Raw genomic sequence first — 6000 nt, forward strand, 5'->3', positions numbered from 1 at the left:
CCTAACCTAAAGAAAGAGATGCTGATAAACATACAAGAAGCCTACAGAACCCCAAATAGACTAGACCATAAAAGAAATTCCTCCCGTAACATAATAATCAAAACATCAAATGTACAAAACAAAGAAAAAATACTAAAAGCAGTAAGGCAAAAAGGTCAAGTAACATATAAAGGCAGACCTATCAGAATTACACCAGACCTCTCACCAGAGACTATAAAAGCCAGAAGATCCTGGACTGATATCATACAGACCCTAAGAGAACACAAATGCCAGCCCAGACTACTATACCCAGCAAAACTCTCAATCAGTATTGATGGAAAAACCAAGATATTCCGTGACAAAACCAAATTTACACAATATCTTACCACTAATCCAGCACTTCAAAGGATAATTGATGGAAAACTCCAACACAAGGAGGGAAACTACAACTTAGAAAAAGCAAGAAAGTAGTCTTCCAACAACCCCAATAGAAGATAGTTACACAAACATAATTCCATCTTAATAACAAAAGTGACAGGAAGTAACAATTATTTTTATTTAATATCTCTTAACATCAATGGACTCAATTCTCCAATAAAAAGACCTAGACTATCAGACTGGATACATAAAAAGGACCCAGAATTTTGCTGCATACAGGAAACGAACCTCTGTGACAAAGACAAACACTACCTCAGAGTAAAAGGCTGGAAAACATTTTTCCAAGCAAATAGTCCCAAGAAACAAGCTGGAATAGCAATTCAATATCAAATAAAATTGATTTCCAACTAAAAGTAATCATAAAAGATAAGGAAGGACACTTCATACTCATCAAAGGAAAAATGTACCAAGATGAACTCTCAATTCTGAACATCTATGCCCCAAATGCAAGAGCACCCACATACATAAAAGAAACTTTACTAAAGCTTAAAGCATACATTGCACCTCACAAAATAATAGTGGGGGGTTTCAACACCCCACTCTCAGCAATGGCCAGATCATGGAAACAAAAACTAAACCGAGACACAATGAAACTAACAGAAGTTATGAACCAATTGGACTTAACTGACATCTATAGAACATTTCATCCTAAAACAAAAGAATATGCTTTTTTTCTCAGCACCTCATGGTACCTTCTCCAAAATAGACCATATAATTGGTCACAAAACAGGCCTCAAAAGATATAAAAAGATTGAAATAATCCCTTGCACCCTATCAGACCACCATGGACTAAGGCTGGTCTCTAATAATGACAAAAACAATGGAAAGCCCACATACACATGGAAACTGAACTCAACTCAAGGATGAGCTCTACTCAAGGATGGCTTGGTCAAAGAAAAAATAAAGAAAGAAATTAAAGACTTTTTAGAATTTAATGAAAATGAAGACACATCATACCAAAACTTGTGGACCTCCATGAAAGCAGTACTAAGAGGAAAACTCATAGCTCTAAGTGTCTACAAAAAGAAACTGAAGAGAGCATACACTAACAACTTGACAGAACACCTGAAAGCTCTAGAACAAAAAGAAACAAATACACCCAAGAGGAGTAGACAGCAGGAAATAATCAAACTCAGGGCTGAAATCAACCAAGTAGAAACAGAAAGAACTATACAAAGTATCAACAAAACTAGGAGCTGGTTCTTTGAGAAAATCAACAAGATAAATAAATCCTTAGCCAGACTAACCAGAGGGCACAGAGACAGTATCCAAATTAATAAAATCAGAAATGAAAAGGGAGACATAAAAACAGAAACTGAGGAATTCAAAAAAATCATCAGATTCTACTACAAAAGCTTATACTCAACAAAACTGGAAAAACCTGGATGAAATGGACAATTTTCTAGACAGATACCAAGTACCAAAGTTAAACCAGGAGCAGATAAACCATCTAAACAGTCGAATAACTCCTAAAGAAATAGCAGCATTAAAAGTCTCCCCACCAAAAAAAAAAGCACAGGACCAGATGGTTTTAGTGCAGAATTCTATCAGACCTTCAAGAAAGACCTAATACCAATTCTCTTCAAACTATTCCACCGAATAGATACAGAAGGAACAATACCCAATTTGTTCTATGAAGCTACAATCACACTCATACCTAAACCTCACGAAGACCCAACAAAGAAAGAGAACTTCAGACCAATTTCCCTTATGAATATTGATGCAAAAATACTCAATAAAATTGTTCCAAACTGAATCCAAGAACACATCAAAACAATCATCCATCATGATCAAGTAGGCTTTATCCCATCAATGAAGGGATGGTTTAATATTTGGAAATCCATCAATGTAATTCACTACATAAACAAACTCAAAGGAAAAAAAAACCACATGATCATCTCACTAGATGCTGAGAAAGCATTTGACAAAATTCAACAGTCCTTTATGGTAAAAGTCTTGGAAAGATCCGGAATTCAAGGCCCATACCTAAACATAGTAAAAACATATACAACAAACCAGCAGCCAACATTAAACTAAATGGAGAGAAACTTGAAGCAATCACACTTAAAATCGGGGACTAGACAAGGCTGCCCACACTCTCCCTACCTATTCAATATCGTACTAGAAGTCCTAGCCAGAGCAATTAGACAACAAAAGGAAGTCAAAGGGATACAAATAGGAAAGAAAGAAGTCAAAATTTCACTATTTGCAGATGATATGATAGTATACTTTAGTGATCCCAAAACTTCCCCCAGAAAACTCCTAAACCTGATAAACAACTTCGGCAAAGTGGCTGGATATAAAATCAACTCAAACAAATCAGTAGCTTTCTTCTACTCAAAAGATAAACAGGCTGAGAAAGAAATTAGGGAAATGACACCCTTCACAATAGTCACAAATAATATAAAATACCTTGGAGTGAAGCTAACCAAGCAAGTGAAAGATCTGTATGACAAGAACTTCAAGTTTCTGAAGAAAGAAATTGAAGCAGATCTCGGAAGATGGAAAGATCTCCTATGCTCATGGATTGGCAGGATTAATATAGTAAAACTGGCCATTTTGCTGAAAGCAATCTGCAGATCCAATGCAATCCCCATCAAAATTCCAACTTAATTCTCCATGGAGATAGAAAGAGCAATCTGCAAATTCATTTGGAATAACAAAAACCCAGGAGAGCAAAACCATTCTCAACAATAAAAAAAACTTCTGGGGGAATCACCATTTCTGACCTCAAGCTATATTACAGAGCAGTAGTGATTTAAAAAAAAAAATCTACATGGTATTGGTACAGAGACAGGCAGGCAGATCAATGGAATAGAAGTGAAGACCCAGAAATGAACCCACACACCAATGATCACTTGATCGTTGACAAAGGAGCTAAAACTGTCCAGTGGAAAAAGGACAGCATTTTCAACAAATGGTGCTGGTTTAATCCGGAGATTCCACCTCACACCTATCAGAATGGCTAAAATCAAAAAATCAGGTGATAGCAGATGCTGGCGAGGGTGTGGAGAAAGAGGAACACTCCTCCATTGTTGGTGGGATTGCAAGCTGGTACAACCACTCTGGAAATCAGTGTGGTGGTTCCTCAGAAAATTGCACATAGCATTCCTGAGGACCCAGCTATACCACTCCTAGGCATATACCCAGAAGATGCTCTAACATATAAGTAGGACATACGCTCCACTATGTTCATAGCAGTCTTATTTATAAGAAGCTGGAAAGAACCCAGATGTCCTTCAACAGAGGAATGGATACAAAAAATGTGGTACATTTACACAATGGAGTATTACTCAGCTATTAAAAACAATGAATTTGAGAAATTCTTAGGTAAATGGATAGAACTAGAAAATATCCTAAGTAAGGTAACCCAATCACAAAAGAACACACATGGTATGCACTTACTGATAATTGGATATTAGCCCAAAAGCTCGAAATATCCAAGGATACAACTCACAGACCACATGAAGCTCATGAAGAAGGAAGACCAAGTGTGGGTGCCTTGGTCCTTCTCAGAAGGAGTAACAAAATACTCAAGGGAGCAAATATGGAGAGAAAGTGTGGGACAGAAACTGAAGGAGGGGCCGTCTGGAGACCATTCCACCTGGGTATCCATTCCATGTGCAGTCTCCAAAGGTAGATGCTGATGTGGATGCCAGGAAGTGCATGCTGACAGGAGCCTGATATAGCTATCTCCTTAGATGTCTGCCAGATTCTGACATATTCAGAGGCCAATGCTCACAGGTAACCACTGATCTGATCAAGGGGTTTCCAATGGAGGAATTAGAGAGAAGACTGAAGGAGCTGAAAGAGTTTGTGGCCCCATGAGGAGAGCAACAATACCAACCAACCAGAGCTCCCCAGGGTCTAAATCACCAGCCTGGGAGCACATAGGGAGGGACCCATGATTCCAGCTGTATATGTAGGGGAGGATGGCCTTGTCAGGCATAGGTGGGAGAGGAGATCCTTGGTCCCATGAAGGCTGGACACGTAGTGTGTGGGAATTTCGAGGGTAGGGAGGTGGGAGGGGGGGGGTGGCAGCACATCCTCATAGAAGCAGGAGGAGGCGGGGATGGGATGGGGGTTCCTGGCGCGGGGGTGGGGGGAAGTGGGGTAAGGGGATAACATCTGAAATGTAAATGAAATATCCAATAAAAAAGAAAACAAATAACAAAACCCAGAATAAATAAAGAACAAACAAAAACTTTTGCCTGCTACTCCGCATGCCAGTTCTTTGTTATAGTTGAAGGCATCAAATAAGAAAACAAGAGAAGAACTTCAACAGTAGATAAGGCACTGTCCTTACAATTAGGTTTTAGACAAGTTGGTTAATAACTGACTGATGATAAGCGGATGTCTCCAATTCGGTAGGACTTTTCCTGATTTGCAAAGCAAGGAGAAAACATTTGACTAGCCGCCTCTCAGCTCCAGTATTGCAAAGGCAGCCAACACACCATTGCCACCCACAATTAGAGCAGTCACTCACGGGCTGGGGAAGTGGCTTGGTGGTAGAGCGACCTCATTGCCAAGCCCTGGGTTGGATCTCCAGCACCTGTACAAGCACAAGTGAGTCATACCCTTACCACCAGTGTGGTTGGAACAACGAGGGGCTTCCGCTCTCAATTCCCCTCTCTAGATCTTTCTCATACAAGGACACCTCTACTCCTGCAATTATCCGAACAGTTCTCACTCCGGCTTCGGGTGTTCATCTGCTGTAACTCTTTCAGCCTTTTCCCAGAGACTCCAGCAGACCCAGACTGTCTCAGCTCCTGCGGACTCCCCGCACTTGACCCGCTCGAGGGACTTGCGCCACTCTGAGGCAGTGTCCCTAGTCCGGGGCTTGGCTCTCCCGGCATCCCAAAGACCCCTCCGTGCTGACAGCCGGTTGGCTGCAAGCTCAGCCCTTCCCTCCTCACCTGGGCTCCCTCTTGGACTGTCTCAGGTTGAGTTTGCCAGGAGCAAGAACGTGTCTACCTCAGCAAGCCAATCTCTGTACCGCAGAAAACCCGAGCAGGAGGCGAAGACCCTTTCACGGACCTCCCAGCTGGCAGCAGCTTAGAGAATAGTCCCCTAAACAGGAAGAGGCAACGGCTTAGGCCGCGGGGGATGGCGGGGGATGGAGTCCTAGGAGAACACAGTCGGCTGCCTCTGCGAAAGCGCCGCCATCTGGAACTACAACTCCCAGAAGGCTCTGCAGCAGCCATCCATCTTTCCTAAGAGCCCCGCCCTCCAGCTTCGGAGGCTGGGTCGCTGAGCAGGTGCAGGACTTTTGACTGGCTGTGTCGTCTTCTCAGCCGGAACAACCTTGGAAGAGAGGAAAAAGAAGAGATATCTTGTGGCGTTTTACAGCATCACAGGCCACGTGAGAACAAGATGATGTGCCTGACGTCCCTGGCGACTTTTTTCTCGGGCTTTTCTGGCTCATGTTATGTTCTTCGGTCACGCCCTTGGACGCTGTGGATCCTGAGGGAAGCTGAAGTGGGGTGGGATGGGGGAGCTGTTAGCTTGCATTGATTTTTCCCTGTGGTCTTTTTGTTTGTTTTGGTTTTGTTTTGTTATTCGAAATAGAGTTTCCTTGTGTAT

At 42.0% G+C, this 6000-nt stretch overlaps 1 protein-coding gene across 2 annotated transcripts in view; it reads right to left on the reverse strand.

Moving 5' to 3' along the window:
- The window catches only part of Slc38a9 (solute carrier family 38 member 9), an 83846-nt gene extending 78330 nt beyond the window's left edge, over nucleotides 1-5516 (reverse strand). The window contains exon 1 of one of the 2 annotated variants that reach the window (XR_013105065.1): nucleotides 5334-5471. The gene's annotated coding sequence lies outside the window, so the exon portion shown is untranslated. Of the gene's footprint in view, nucleotides 1-5333 lie in introns of both variants that reach the window. The other variant, XM_034523506.2, reaches the window with a different exon arrangement.
- Between the last annotated feature and the right edge of the window lie 484 nt (nucleotides 5517-6000).

Source organism: Arvicanthis niloticus, chromosome 19 (assembly GCF_011762505.2).
Source record: "Arvicanthis niloticus isolate mArvNil1 chromosome 19, mArvNil1.pat.X, whole genome shotgun sequence".
NCBI classification, from domain to species: Eukaryota; Metazoa; Chordata; class Mammalia; order Rodentia; family Muridae; genus Arvicanthis; species Arvicanthis niloticus.